Source organism: Xyrauchen texanus, chromosome 29, assembly GCF_025860055.1.
Source record: "Xyrauchen texanus isolate HMW12.3.18 chromosome 29, RBS_HiC_50CHRs, whole genome shotgun sequence".
In the NCBI taxonomy this organism is placed as follows: Eukaryota; Metazoa; Chordata; class Actinopteri; order Cypriniformes; family Catostomidae; genus Xyrauchen; species Xyrauchen texanus.
The window spans coordinates 24,245,868-24,261,651 of NC_068304.1; the positions used below are offsets into that span (position 1 = coordinate 24,245,868).

The following is a 15,784-nucleotide window of genomic DNA, read 5'->3' on the forward strand; positions in this document are numbered from 1 at the left end:
CCGTCTTCAGAGAGCTGATTAGCTGGAACATTTGTCAATCTACTGTATAGCTTTTGGGAACACTACCTATTTAGGTTACGGTGTTAAGTTTCCAAAAATGACACTTAGTGACATTTTTGTCGGCACGATGTAAGTGATTTTACCTACAAAGGTGAGAGTGAACTAATATATATATATATTAAGTTATAAGTTTTAACTTTGCAGCTGGTAGGCTACTTTCAATTTGACTAAATTATACGTTCCGACTTTACTGTAAACAAACTCCATTTTTATTTTGTTTAAATGTAAGGTATGTTGTGTTGCTTTTTGCGTTACGTTGTGTTCAAATTTTCATCTTAAATCAATGTCAGTTCGTATATCGGTTCTTTGGCCTGATCCGCTGTTTATTCGGAGTCACATGATCAGTTCTGATTTCCTTTAGCTACAAGTAGTATCAGTACCACTGGGTCACCACTATGCATAAACCAATAGGCTATTTACTCATGAACAATGATGCACTATTTCGTGATGTTTCGCATCAGCAATATGTTTCTCACAACTTTTTACTACAAAGTAAAAAAAAACAAAAACAATTATAACTTTTCTAATATTTTATTCGTACAGACTACTCTGTTTTCTCTCCAAGGGTTATTCATTGATTCTCTTTTAATATGTAAACTGGACAATATATAATATATTATTTTGTTAACTGGCCAATATATAATATACTATATAATAATTTGACTTTTTTTTTTCTTTAGTTGCAGTGATGAGCCACGGAGAACCTCTCCCACGTGCCTTTCAGGCTCCTGTGGATGTTCATGCCAGCGCAGATGGTCAAGTGTACATGTTCAGACAAGAAGAACTGGATGTGTCATCTGAGGATGAGGATCTCAAGGTCATGGAGCTTCGGCCATGGAGCAGTGAGTCATCCTCACAGGAGAGAGAAAGAGTGGGAGAAATGATTTTGCTGGAAAGAAACATCTCCCATGAGGACAATCTCAACAAACTTGCCCTACCATATGGATGCAAGGTATCCTGTTTAATGTTAAAGGGTTAGCTCACCCAAAAATTAATAGTATGTTATAATTTATTCATCCAAATGTTATTCCAAACCCATATTAATTTCTCTGTTCTGTGGAAGATGTAGGCAGAATTAAATAAAAGTGAATGGTGACTGATGCTATGGGAGCCGGCAGGACCATAGCTGTGCAGTGTATAAGACGCTAGAGGCTGTAGCCTTAAGCCTCCTCATTAGTGTGCCCACCTCCCATGCCAGAGACGCTTGTTCGAATCCTGTTTGAAGCGGGTCGAGCAAGACCGTTTACAGTGGTGACTTGACACAGATGTGAGTGAGGTTTAGGACGGTAGCCAGCTGGTAGGTAGCTGTCCAATGTTTCACCTAGACCTGGGTCTTCCCCGAGGCCTCCTCCAAGCTGGACATGCCTGAAACGCCTCCCTAGGGAGGCACCCAGGGGGCATCCTAACCAGATGCCCAAACCACCTCAACTAGGTCCTTTCGACGCAAAGGAGCAGCGGCTCTACTCCGAGCTCCTCACGCTCCAATGTCCCCTCACTCGTGAACAAGACCCAGAGGTACTTGTCATCCATGACAACCCCTCCACGTCCAAATCTTTCAGCATTTCTGGTCGGATCTCATCAATCCCCGGGGCTTTGCCACTGCATAGTTGTTTGACTACCTCAGTGACCTCCCCCAGGGAAATTGAATCTGATCCCCCATCAGCCTCTGGCTCTGCCTCTAGCATAGAAGAAAGAGGAAGGCCTCTTTCTACAGTCAGACGGATTCCCAGACCACCAGTGTCCACCACAGTGTTCGAGGGTTACCGCCACTTGAGGACCTAAGACCTCAAGGCCGCAGCTTTCCACCGCGGCTTCGGCAATGGAAGCTTTGAACATTGCCCACTCCGGTTCAATGTCCCTAACCTCCGCAGGGATGCCTGAAAAGCTCCGCCGGAGGTGTGAGTTGAAGATCTCACGGACAGGGGTCTCCTCCAAACGTTCCCAGTTCACCCGCACTACTAGCTTGGGCTTCCCCGGACTGTCCAGACGGTTTCCCCACCACCTGAACCAACTCACCACCAGATGGTGATTGGTTGACATTCCGCCCCTCTCTTCATCCGAGTTTCCAAAACATATGGCCTCAGATCCGACGACACGATTACAAAATCGATCATCGACCTTCGGCCTAGGGTGCTCTGGTACACGTACAAATATGAGCATCCTTATGTTTGAACATTGTGTTTGTTATAGAGAATCCATGACTAGCACAGAAGTCTAACAACAAACATCCACTCGGGTTCAGATCAGGGAGGCCGTTCCTCCCAATCACGCCTCTCCAGTTGTCCCTGTCATTTCCCACGTGCGCGTTGAAGTCACCCAGCATCACTATGGAGTCTCCTGCTTGGGCCCTATTCAGGACTCCATTCAGGGTCTCTAAGACAGGATCTCCAGAGGTGGAGCGCTACCAACTGGTAGCGCTCCACCTCCCTCACCTTCCTCAACAGTTCTGGCTCCTTCCCCCCAGCGAGGTGACATTCCACGTCCCAAAGCTAGCCTTTGTCGCCCAGGTCTGGTCCGTCAAGATCCCCGGCCTTCACTGCACCCATAAGGCAGTGCACCCGACTCCTGCGGTTTCTCCAATGGGTGGTGGGTCCAAGGGATGTAGAGGGGGGTGTCACGTCACTTGTTTTGGCTGTGCCTGGCCGGGCTCCATGGGCCTGGCTCCAGACGGGGGTCCCGGGCTTTCTCTGGGCAGGGTAACTCCTCCTCTTGCTGTTATTTCCATGGAGTCTTTGTGAACCATTTTTAGTCTGGCCCCTCACCTGAGACCACTTTGCCTTGGGAGACCCTACCAAGAGCACCTGGCTCCAGACAACTCAGCACTCAGGTTTATAATGGCACATGAACCTCTCCACCACGATAAGGTGATTGTTCCCGGAGTGGTACTCGGAATACTCACATTAATTGTGTGACTTGATTTTTTTATTTTTACCTCAATACATATTACATCGATCCAGTCCTGTAACAATTATCTGCAAATGTACCAAAGTGATGTCTCATTTATTTATTTTGTATTTGTTACTGTGGCATTTTGCAAGGGCGGTATCATACAGTCAATTTGTGTCAATACTGTACATGATTACTTTCAGTCCACTGCAGCAACAATGCTTAATAATGTATGGAGCGGATTAGATGGTGTGCTCACATTACATATTATTCTGTAAAAATAAATAAATAGATGAAGCACAACAAAATGGGACAGAACAGAACATATTTTTAAAAGTTGAACTACTTATAACTTGACAAACCATTTTAAAAATGCAATGTGCATGCTGCTCCAAGCTCCTCCCACACCCAAGGCCAAGTAGTTGATTTATCTGTTGAGTACTTGAGTAGTGAAAATGACCCAAAATAGACTAAATAGCATTAGGGATGCTCCAATCGATCGAATATTCATGTCCTATGACTGGATCGGTAATTTGGCTGATCGCATAAAACAATTGCTCATGTCGCAAAACATCTCTTGCCCTCATGAGATTGCGCATGTTCCCCTCATTAAAGTTCAAGCAGCAACAAGTGAAAAATTAGCTATTAATACAATACTCCAACTAAATGAAAAGGCAGGAAAGGAATTTATAAATATAATAATTGTTCATACAATATTAAGATACCATAATATAATGTATTATATTTAATGCAAAAATAAAATAGAAATAAAATAAGAAAGTTTCTCCACCCAATGGCAGATTGAATATATTTAATAATTATTGCAATTCCGTTTGGTGCTTCTAATAGCACAGAAATTACACACTTTAGCTTTTAAAATAATCCTACTCTACTGTTTCAGGTCATTGACATAAAGAGAGCGAACAGCCTTTTTCAAGAGCAGGACATGTATGCACTGAATTCCATCAAAATCCCTGTAAAGAAGCATGGCCTTTTAACAGAGGCCAACACTGAGCTCAGGAACCCTCAGCAAAGACCCTCCCCTGATGCAGTACAACCAGCCAATCAGCAGCTGGAAAGTGGTGAAGCAAGCGTCTTGGTCAGAACTCAGATGCAGGAGTATACTGACTTTCTTAAAGAGGTGGACAGTGACATAGAGCTTCTGATCCAAAGCTCAGATCCTCCAGAAGTGTGATATTTTCTGGCAGTTCCAGGGGATTCAGACGATGGGGATGGAGAAACCCACGCTTACTCGGCTATGGTGCAGACTGAGGAATTCAATGGTGGAATGCTGTGGTTGCCATGTTACTAATAGGTATCGTCCTACCAATATTCTATGTAGTATATTTTTTTTTAAAACTCAAGCTAATGGGGAATCTGTAGTGGACAATGAAGTGGTCAACATCTCTGTGCCTACCTCAAACTGTACAGTGAACATTAGGAATATAATCAGATACCACCTTGAGGAAAAGCAAGTATAGGATTGTAAAATATATTGTGGTGCTGCCTATGGTGTGTGGCCTTTAAAATTTTGTTTGATGCTTGTGATTTTCCTTGGTACTTTGCAGATTCACTTAGCCCACGAGCCTATTTTTTTGCCTAAAATAGATGTACTAAATTTCATCTGTTTAGTGATAGCACAGTTACGGAGACATTTGTACCAATGATATTCTGAGTTTGCATACTCTACTTACACTCCACACTCAAGAGTGTTGAAACTATTTAGTAGGTTTCATTGGTGCTATGATTTAATTTAATGAAAGATATTTTAGAATTACAGATTATCTCTGAAGTGTATTGTGGGACCAAACTAAAACTTTTAAAAGTTATAAAATATTTCTAGTAAATCTTCTGTTTACTTTTCCATGGAATTGATCATATTGCTGCGGTCTTGTCTTTGTACAGTATGTCATTCTTTGAAGAATGCTTACCGTTTACAATGTATCGATGCATAATTGCTGAAGGGTATTTTGTGCCAACTCTAATTTGTATCCATTTTCTTTTTCTTGATTTTAGCAGAAACCTAAAGCAATGTTGTTGTTCTTTTATGTGGAATGGCACTGTGGACTTAAATCGCACTTTGTTCATTTATTTGAAGTACAATAAAGACATATTTGAAGAAAATGAAAATGTCAGTGAGAACTAAATATTAGATTGCTCATTGAAAGAGAATGGATTTAAGCCAACAAAACTCTTGCACACAATGGGCAGGTGGCCATATTCTGACCTTTGGATTGTCATATTACAATATATATTTTTAATCTTGGTGATGGTTTTCCTTAAAGAGGTGTATTGCATGGAAATGTCAATAAATACTGATACTACAGTATAGTGGGCAAGTAAATCAAAATTCCAGAAATTGGGTCTTTTAAATGAAAAGACAGGTAGAGAAAGTTTTGAATCAGCCTCTAATGGTATGAGAGCTGTTAATATAAGTCATGTTTACTTTGGGTGTAATGGAAAAAAAATTAAGTGTTCTCAAATGGCATCTTGTAATTCAACCATGCAGCTCCAGAGCAAGATAGCTTCGCTATGTCATTTATTAATACGAAAGCCATTTAAAATATTTCCATAACTGTTTAATTCCTTGTCTCAAGATGCTTATGGTTGTCTGCATTTTTTAGTAAAGTTTGAAGATGTTTTTTTGTAAGATATTTAAAGTAATGCTTGCAAGTTACACTGTTACGGCCTCAGCCTTCATAGGTGTTGCCTGTGTATTCTTGTGTGTATGTTTGTCTTGTTTCCTAATTGGTGTTTCTTTCTGAGTATAGGCTCCTCCTTTGTGCACCTGTCGTTCGTTGCTCTGATGGCTCGTGCTGAGCATATAAGTGGTGTGTGCAGGAGGGTGAGACACACAGCGGTGAACTCCGTGCGCATCATGATGTCTAGCGGCTGATCAACTCCAACTGTGTTCTTTGTATTGTGCTACTACTTTTGTTATATTTGTTAGTGTTTAGTATGTCTATGTTGACGTTAGAGTCAAGTAAATGTGTATTATCTGTGGAGTGAGGGAATTTGAGAGACGTGAGTTTGTGCAGTCATTTATTAGCCTAACAATAAATGTTTTAAACTGCTCTTTGCTTTGCGTCTCCTCTTGTGTTGCTGAACCCTTACGAAAGGAGCATATTAACAACAGGGGTTCGTAACATAAATGGGGGCTCGTCCAAGATTTGTGTCCGAGTAGTGGTAATTTGATTGATCTATTTGATTCAGGTGATCCATATCCTCTGGTTAGGAAGAGTAAGCCAGCGGGGCTGTGCTTAGCGCCAGTCCTGACGACGGTTTACTGTTTATTGTTTTTCTTTATTATTTTAGTTTGTTGTTTTTGGAGGTATTCCGGGGGAGAGAGCGATCTCTTAATCGGTACCCTCTGAAGACTAGATAGGGGATAATTAGATTAATGGTTAGGTAGGTAGGTCCAGAGGGTGTTGGATTATCCTGATTGCTTTTGTGTTTTCTTTTCTTTAAAGATGGCAGCGTTTGAGCTAAATACATTTTTAGATCAACCTAGTGTTGAAGTTTTGGAGATATGTCGGAAAAATTATTTGTTTCTTATTGCTCAACATTATGAGATTTCTATCTCTAGAACACTGCGGAAAGAAGAATTGAAAGCTTGTTTAGTGATTAGCCTGATTAATAAAGGGGTATTTCCTTCTATGGATGCTGTTCCTACTGCAGTAGCGGAGTTGGCGACACCAGCTGCAGGAAGTTCGCCCTTAAGTTCGTCGAGTGGTGTTCCAGTGACTCCAGTGATTGGGGTTGGTGCGGAGGTACGTCCGTCTTTTTCAATACCTAAATTTGAACCTCTTTCACTGTCCACAGATTCATCACCGGGTTTGCGTGCAGATTCCCGTTTAAAGTTACGTCTAGCACGGTTACAATTGGAGACTCAGGACAAAGCTCAGGCGAGACAAGACGATTTGAAGTGTCAGATCGAAATGTACCGAATTGATGCTGATACGAAGGTGCGACTGCGGGAGTTGGAGTTGCAGGCGGTTCCAGAGGTACCTAAAAAATCTATTGTTAAAACATCTAGGTTGGATGTTAACTCTGAGACATCGGCTGGTCCATCAATTTCGGGTGTTAATTCTGTGCCGTCTGATATTGGATCTGAGTCTGTAGTGCCGTTTTCGACACATTTTGATGTGGCTAAAAATATCTGTATCGTTCCACCTTTCTGTGAGAGGGAAGTTGAGGCATATTTTCAAGCTTTTGAACAAGTTGCTGTTGCCTTAAGATGGCCAAACGAGGTTTGGGCACTAATGTTACAATGTAAACTATCAGGTAAGGCACAAGAGGTGTGTGCATCTCTTTCATTAGAGGAAAGTGTGCAGTACGATGCCGTGAAAACTGCTATATTACGAGCATATGAATTGGTTCCTGAGCACTATCGACAACGATTTCGTACCACGAAAAAAGGCACGTCTCAAACGTATGTCGAGTTCGTTCGCGAAAAGGGCATTTTATTTGATCGGTGGATCAAGGCGTGCAGGGTAATTGACTATAATTCTTTGCGAGAACTTTTGCTGATTGAAGAGTTTAAGAACTGTGTTCCAGAACGTACTGCGTTGTATTTAAACGAACAGAAAGTCAGCACTGTACAACAGGCTGCTGTGTTAGCTGACGAGTATGCATTAATGCATAAAACTGTGTTTCCAAAGCGTCCGTCTGACTCTGGGGGTTCCTCATTAAATGAAAATGAAAATCTTTCTGATTTGCGAAATAAATGGGTTCCTACCAGTTTAAAGTCGAATCGAGAGTGCGGTTACTGTCATAAGATGGGACATATTATGGCAGAGTGTCGTACTTTAAAACGTAAACAAGAGCGACAAGATTCCTCATCTTTTCAGCCGCGAGGTTCGGTTTTAGTGAAAACTGTGTCCCCGCCATCCTTAATTTCTCTTGCGACACCTGATAGCTGTTTTCAGCCTTTTGTGTTCGATGGATTTGTGTCGTTAAATGAGAAGGTCGAAAGCCGAAAACCTGTAAGAATTCTCCGTGACACCGGAGGATCTCAGTCCTTTATATTATCAGATATTTGGGGTTTTTGTGCTGACTCGGCGTGTAATACCAGCGCGATTGTGCAGGGTATTGAAATGGGTTTTGTGCCCGTTCCTCTTCATCGGGTATACGTTTCGTCTGATTTGGCATCTGGGTGTTTTGAGGTTGCAGTTCGTCCTTTACCGGTGAAAGGTGTGGATTTTATCATGGGAAATGACATAGCTGGAGGTAAGGTAATGCCGGTAGTGCAAGTCATTGATGTCCCGTGTAACGATTCGCAGGCTGATGTACTTGGTAGAAATTTGCCGAATGTGTTTAGTGCTTTGGTGACGCGAGCACAGGCGAAACATGACATTCAGGAAAGTAATACTCTTTGCGATTCTGTCTTTTCAAAGATTTTGAAAACTGATGTTCTTCCCGATTCTCCAGACTCGTCTAAAATGACTTTAAGGTCATCCGTTGGCTTTGATCTTATCGCTGATTTGTCTGTCTCGCGCGAGATTCTGATCGAAGCTCAGCGAAATGATTTATCATTAGAAAAATGTCGTGCGAGTGTTGAAAATGACAAAATGTCGCTGCGTAACCACCAGTTTTACTGGGACGATAATGTGCTCATGCGTAAATGGAGTAGATCGTTAAATCCTGAGCAGCGGGAAGATTGGAATGCGGTGTATCAAATTGTGGTGCCTTCGAAATTTCGAGTACATGTTTTGAGTCTGGCTCATGACCATCCTTGGTCTGGACACCTAGGGATAACTAAGACCTATAACCGGGTGCTCCAGCATTTTTTCTGGCCAGGGTTAAAATCTGATTACGTGACATACTGTAAGAGATGTCATATTTGTCAGGTCAGTGGAAAACCTAATCAGGTTGTACCGCCTGCTCCTCTCTGTCCTATTCCTGTAGTTAGCGAACCATTCGAGCGCGTTCTCGTTGACTGTGTGGGTCCACTTCCTCAGGCTAAGTCTGGTTGTCAATATTTGTTGACAATCATGTCGCGTGGCTACACGTTTTCCAGAAGCTATCCCGTTACGGAACATAACGGCTAAGACGGTAACTAAAGCTTTAACAAAATTTTCTACAACTTTTGGGTTGCCGAAAATTGTCCAAACCGATCAGAGTTCAAATTTTATGTCTCATGTCTTCCGTACTTCGTTAAAGGCTCTTAGGGTGTCTCACGTGGTATCAAGTGCCTATCATCCGGAGTCGCAAGGAGCTTTGGAGAGGTGGCATCAAACTGTTAGGGGTATAACAGTTATGACCCGGATCAGATAAGGAGAAAGAAAAACCAGGAGTCAAGAAGTTCAATCAAAGAATCCAAAATTTACTGAAGAATAGTTTGCAGTGAAATTGGTACAGCCAGCGGAAAAGTCTCACAAGGAGATCGAAAGCTAACTCATACCTTACACAAAATTTTACATCAATTATACCATTTGCAAGGACGTATATTCTATTATTTAACTCCTGATTGGCTAACAGAGCATAAAGTCACAACATATAGATAGCTATAGCACATCAACATTAATCAGCGCAATTGTCGTCCTGGCCCGAGATTTACATCTGAAGTGACCTCGCAGATGGTCTCGGGCGTCTTCGAGTCTGCCTGCTGTGTCTCCCTGGGTTCAAAACCTGGGTAGAAGGTCAATACCCACACACGAAACACTGACGAACGACAGTGTTTCTCTGTGCACAAGGGAACCAGAGCACACATTTATCAGGTCATTTTAACCAAAACAGTGAGATAAGAAATATTCACCCCTCAGGCAAAGGAGAGGAAAGAAATAATAAGAGAAAATTTACACTTCTACTTATTCAAGTGCTATCACATAGGATTTTAAATCATATAATTAGTAATGGACAGGTAAAAATCAACCACAGAATACATCTGGAACATATGTTTAACATTCTCCCTGCCCCCTCTCATCACAGCTAAGCTTATCCCCAAAGGACCTTTAGACTACGGGCAGGACAGAGAGAGAGACTCTCTGGAATGTTCCTTAAAAGACACTAGTTAACATTCCAACACACATATGATTCAAAGTATATTTCAGTTATGCATAAGAAAATAGAATTGATTATGTGATCATGCATATAGTTAATTCATCACTTTATTAAAGAAGTTAAGCAACAGAATATAGATAGATATTGATATAAAAGGATATATATATATGTATTGATATATCTGAAGAGACAAGGGATTTCGACCCTCACCCTTCAAAACATTAAAGTCTGCACTGAGGAAGTATTGTATAGAGACTGGGAATGAGTGGGACGATGGAGTTCCATTAGTGTTATTTGCGGTGCGTGAGGCGCGACAGGACTCGCTTGGGTTTAGCCCGTCAGAGCTTGTGTTTGGACATAATGTCTGTGGTCCTTTGAAAATGTTAAAGGAGGAATTTCTCTGTAACTGTTCGTCTGCGAAGACCAACGTCCTTGATTTTGTATCACGTACTCGTGAAAGTTTGCACAATGCTTGTACTGTGGCGAAGGAAGCACTTTCTCTGTCACAAAAGAAAATAAAATAAAATTTAGATAGGAAAGCAGTTGTGCATAATTTTTTGCCAGGCGAGATAGTTCTAGTGTTGTTTCCTATTCTTGGATCTTCTCTCTCTGCGCGTTTCTCCGGTCCTTACGTGATAAAAAGTAAGTTGAATGAAACTGATTATATCTTACACACTCCAGAACGGAGGCGAAAAACTCGTTTATGTCACGTGAATATGTTGAAACCATATTTTTGTTGTCTCGAACCAAAAGAGAACACTGATAATTTGGTTTGTGAACTGGTGACTAAATTTAATACTGACCGTGTTTAATTGCTAGCTTATGCTTTGCCTACCGATACTGCGGATGGCGGGTTGAATGTATCTATGGAAGCTTTAGGAGGAGCATGTTTTGGGAACTCTAAGGTTTTATCTTCGCTTCCCGATCAACTATACTATCTATCGCCTGAACAGCGAGAGGACGTAATGAAGCTGATAGACAGTTTGCCGAGTTTGTTCAATGACGTTTCTTCCGGTACTAATGTCATCCAGCATGACATCGATGTTGGTAGTGCATTACCCATCAAGCAACATGCTTATCGTTGCCCAATGAGTCGGAGAGAAGCAATGAAAAGTGAGGTTAAGTATTTATTGCAGAATGGTTTCGCTGTTCCAAGTAATAGTCCATGGAGCTCGCCGTGCGTTCTGGTACCAAAGGCTGATGGGTCTTTACGTTTTTGTACTGACTTCCGAAAGGTAAATTCCGTCACTGTGGCTGATGCTTTTCCGTTACCGCGGATGGACGATTGCATTGACAGTCTTGGGGGTGCAAAATACATCACTAAGTTAGATCTTCTGAAAGGTTATTGGCAGGTGCCTTTAACCGAGCGCGCTTCTAACATCTCCCCATTCGTAACCCCTGATGCTTTTCTGCAGTATAAACATATGGCATTCGGTCTGCGAATCGCACCAGCAACGTTTCAAAGTTTAATGTCTATACTGCCCTACAAAACAAAAAGGCAGTAACTGCATTTTTGGTCAAAAATGAGTTATTATCATTTTCATGACATTCAAGGCATCCTTTATTATGTGACAAAACATCTTATCTCAAATGTGTGTCGTTTTGGAGAAAAATGGTAGTCGTTTGTACAGTAACTGCAAAAAGCCCTAGTGAAACAAAGCAAGAGTACAGTAACATCCATTACTGTATTCTTGTTATGTTTTACCTAACAAAAAATAACCGTGTTGCTGCGCAGTGAAGTTACTGTTTCCATGGTGAACACACACAGCTGACTTCGCGGCATCCTCACGGGACGGTTTTAACATTTGCGATTTCACACTTCTAACTTCACACAAATTTTGTTTGAGATGGCACAAAGCCGGGGAAAGAAGATGGTCCAACCAAGTTATAATCCAACCAGCGGTGGAAAAATATTCAATAACTAGAAAAGCATGTGGTCCTATTCAAAATAAATGTTCCCAATTTGGGCCTTGACACAGCTTAGCAATGTGAGACTTTAAGCAGCCGTTTCAGCATCAGAACAGCTTCTGGGTGGAAAATATTGACCTAAAATGGTCAAATTAGTTTGGGTTTGGTATATCCATGTTCAGGAAAACAAATGGTTCCAATTATTTCAAATACAGTGTATAACACACCCAGAGCCCATGTTGTGGCAAAATAGTTTTTGGAGAATCTGTAGTTACCGCCTTTTTCCTTGGTATGGTGACACGTTTTTGGTAAGTAATACAAAGCAAGAATACAGTAACTGCAAAAAAGGGGTAAAATATCAAATTAAATATGAGGATTGATATGTACAAAGAATAAGCTAATATAAAGTAACAAAACAGCCACATGTCCAATAATCTACCTACAACTACTTAGGCTGGATGACAGGATAACTTTAAAGTCATTTTTCTCAGTTCTGCACTCTGCGTAGTTACTGCCTTTTTGCTTTGTAGGGCAGTATAGTCTTAGGCGAGGTTCCTAACTGTTATATCTACTTAGACGATGTAGTTATTTATTCGTCTACATGGGCTGAACACATGTTGACCTTACATGACGTGTTTCGCCGATTAGAAGCTGCTTCCTTAACGTTAAACCTAAAAAAAGTGTGAATTTGTTAAGGCTTCTGTCACCTATTTAGGTAAGCAGGTGGGAAACGGTCAGGTACGGCCATTAGACGGAAAGGTGGCTGCTGTCCTCAGTTACCCAGTACCTACTACGAGGAGAGAACTACGTAGATTCCTGGGCATGGTTGGGTACTACCGGTGCTTTTGTAAAAATTTCTCGAGTGTGGTTGCTGCTTTAACGAATTTGTGTAGTCCTAAAGTTTGTTTTGATTGGACTAATGAGTGCCAGCAGGCATTTCTTTCTGCAAAATCTCTCCTTTGCAGTGCACCTGTGCTGTCTGCTCCAGATGTGACTCGTCTGTTCCAGCTTGAGGTCGACGCTAGTGCGGTTGGAGTGGGAGCTGTCTTGTTGCAGGAGGGTGCTGATGAAATAGGCCACCCAGTATCGTACTTTTCAGCTAAGTTTAATCGTCATCAGTTGAATTATTCAACGATTGAAAAAGAAACTTTAGCTATGTTGTTAGCCTTACAACATTTTAACGTTTATGTGGGGTCTAGTTGTTTACCTATCGTTGTTTATACGGATCACAATCCATTGGTTTTTCTGAGCAAAATATACAACCATAATCAACGATTGATGCGTTGGGCTTTAATGGTTCAGCCATACAATTTAGAGATCCGTCATAAAAAAGGATCTGACAACGTGGTCGCAGATGCGTTGTCTCGCGGATTAGGTTAAGTTTTCTGTGTAATTTTATGCAGAATCAGTTTTCTTTTCCCGTCTAAGGAAGGAAGGAAAAGGAAAAAAATCTGATTCTTCCTTTGGGGGAGAAGTGTTACGGCCTCAGCCTTCATAGGTGTTGCCTGTGTATTCTTGTGTGTATGTTTGTCTTGTTTCCTAATTGGTGTTTCTTTCCGAGTATAGGCTCCTCCTTTGTGCACCTGTCGTTCGTTGCTCTGATGGCTCATGCTGAGCATATAAGTGGTGTGTGCAGGAGGGTGAGACACGCAGCGGTGAACTCTGTGCGCGTCATGATGTCTAGCGGCTGATCAACTCCAACTGTGTTCTTTGTATTGTGCTACTACTTTTGTTATATTTGTTAGTGTTTAGTATATGTCTATGTTGACGTTAGAGTCAAGTAAATGTGTATTATCTGTGGAGTGAGGGAATTTGAGAGACGTGAGTTTGTGCAGTCATTTATTAGCCTAACAATAAATGTTTTAAACTGCTCTTTGCTTTGCGTCTCCTCTTGTGTTGCTGAACCCTTACGAAATGAGAATATTAACAACAGGGGTTCGTAACATACACCACAGAATCTACAGATCATTACAAACTGGAGGATTCATGCTTGTGCTAATATTCAGTATAACAGCACAATAGCTTGTGTGATATTGCTTAAAGGGAAAACCATTTCATTACCAAAAATGAAAATTCTCTCACCATTTACTCACCCTCAATCTGGGATCAGATGGGATTCTTCTGCAGAACACAAATGAAAATTATTAGAAGAATATCTCAGCTCTGTAGGTCCTCACAATGCAAGTGAATGGTGACCAGAAATCTGAAGGTCCAGAAATGACATAAAGGCATCATAAAAGTAATCCATGAGACTCCAGTGGTTTAATCCATGTCTTCAGAAGAAATATGATATGTGTGGGTGAGATAGATCAATGAATTCCTTTTTTACTATCAATCTCCACCTTTGACCAGTCCCAATCAGTTGGTGGATGAATTTGAAAGTGAAAGTCACTTCCACACTAGAATGTGGAAGTGAAAGTGTTAAAAAATAACTTTAATATTGTTTCTCACCCACACCTATCATATTGGTTCAGAAGAAATGGATTTAACCACTTGAGTCTTATGGATTACTTAAATACTGCCTTTTGGACCTTCAACTACCCCTTTAATTAGACCATTCAGGGCATTTTGTCCAGCCTCTTCTTCAAGATATAGTCTGGAATACTGTTACATTTGTCCTGTAATAACTCAAACTGTTATGTGTTGCTTGGGTGTGCCTTTTTTACTTGCCTTTCAATTTTGTCCCACATTAGTCTGGTGACAATCAGTGATGTGATACCAAAGACATTTCAAGAACTCTTCTTTCTTCATGACTAAATGAATTTGAACATGATCTCCTAATGCTCATTGCTCAACCATCCAAAACACTAAACCCACAATGCTTGACAATGGTCATAGCACAATAAATTTCTCTCCAGTACATCTATAAATGGACACTCAAAAAGACTTCACATTTTCAACTGACCAATTTCAGTGTTCTCTGGCTCATGTTGCCCGTTTTCGAGTGTTTTTTGTAACATGTTGTTTTTGACCAAGAAGATATTCTGTATAAATCTTGGAGAAAGCTAACCATTAGCATATGTCAATTGGATTTTTGTCAGCTGCTGCATGACCCCACAGAAGTCCTCAATTTGAAATCATCTTGGCTCTTGGCCTCTCAGTTCTGCATTCAGGTTTTTTTGAGCCAATCAAATAAGTTGTAAATAATGTCATGACAGCACTTGGCTGATTGCACAGCCACCCTACACTAACAACTATCCTGATTTGTGACATCCATTACAAGTCTATAGAATTAGGCACATTTATTATCATATAATGCGATAGATATGTTGCTTTTGTTAGAATGCATGGCTATCAAGGCCATCAATAGAGAAAGATGCTTTTTGTAGCTGGTTTAATTACGGCATCTACCAGCAGGGTCTAACCAGCCAAATCAACCCGCTCTTAAACTGTGTAAGATTCATTAGAACAGACATCAATGAAACAAAGCAAGATAATAATGGTACCAGCATTGTTTTTATAATGTGCATAACGTCTTTTCTTTGCTCCTTGGCAATTCACATTGAACGAATCTGCTCAAAAAGCAAGTGAAATTATTCACAAGCATGCGCACATCCCCAGTTAACATGATCTCCAATTGGACCATAATACCGGATCTGCTTTGCCTAACAAAAAGGCTTGGGCTGGAGCAGTGGTGTGATGTCATCGCGTACAAAAATGTCCCATTTAATTTGCTAGGCATCAACCTGTAAAACGACTTTATTGACCCATCCCCACCAAACACTGTTTTTGCTCTCACATCAGTATTTACAAGTGCACAAGTGAGTTTTGCTACAGTTTTTGTTGCAAAAGTCAAGGCATGAATATGTGAAGTTGCAGTGCCAGATTTGTAGTTGTACTGTGAAAATGAATTTTCATTTGACACATTTGTGACTACTTGTCTGCAATTGTGAATTCAGAACACAAGCTTTGAATTATTGTCTGTGAG

At 41.0% G+C, this 15,784-nt stretch overlaps 1 pseudogene; it reads left to right on the forward strand.

The window, feature by feature from the left end:
• Positions 1–748: 748 nt before the first annotated feature.
• Positions 749–12,869, forward strand: LOC127623027 (lysM and putative peptidoglycan-binding domain-containing protein 4-like; annotated as a pseudogene).
• Positions 12,870–15,784: the final 2,915 nt, after the last annotated feature.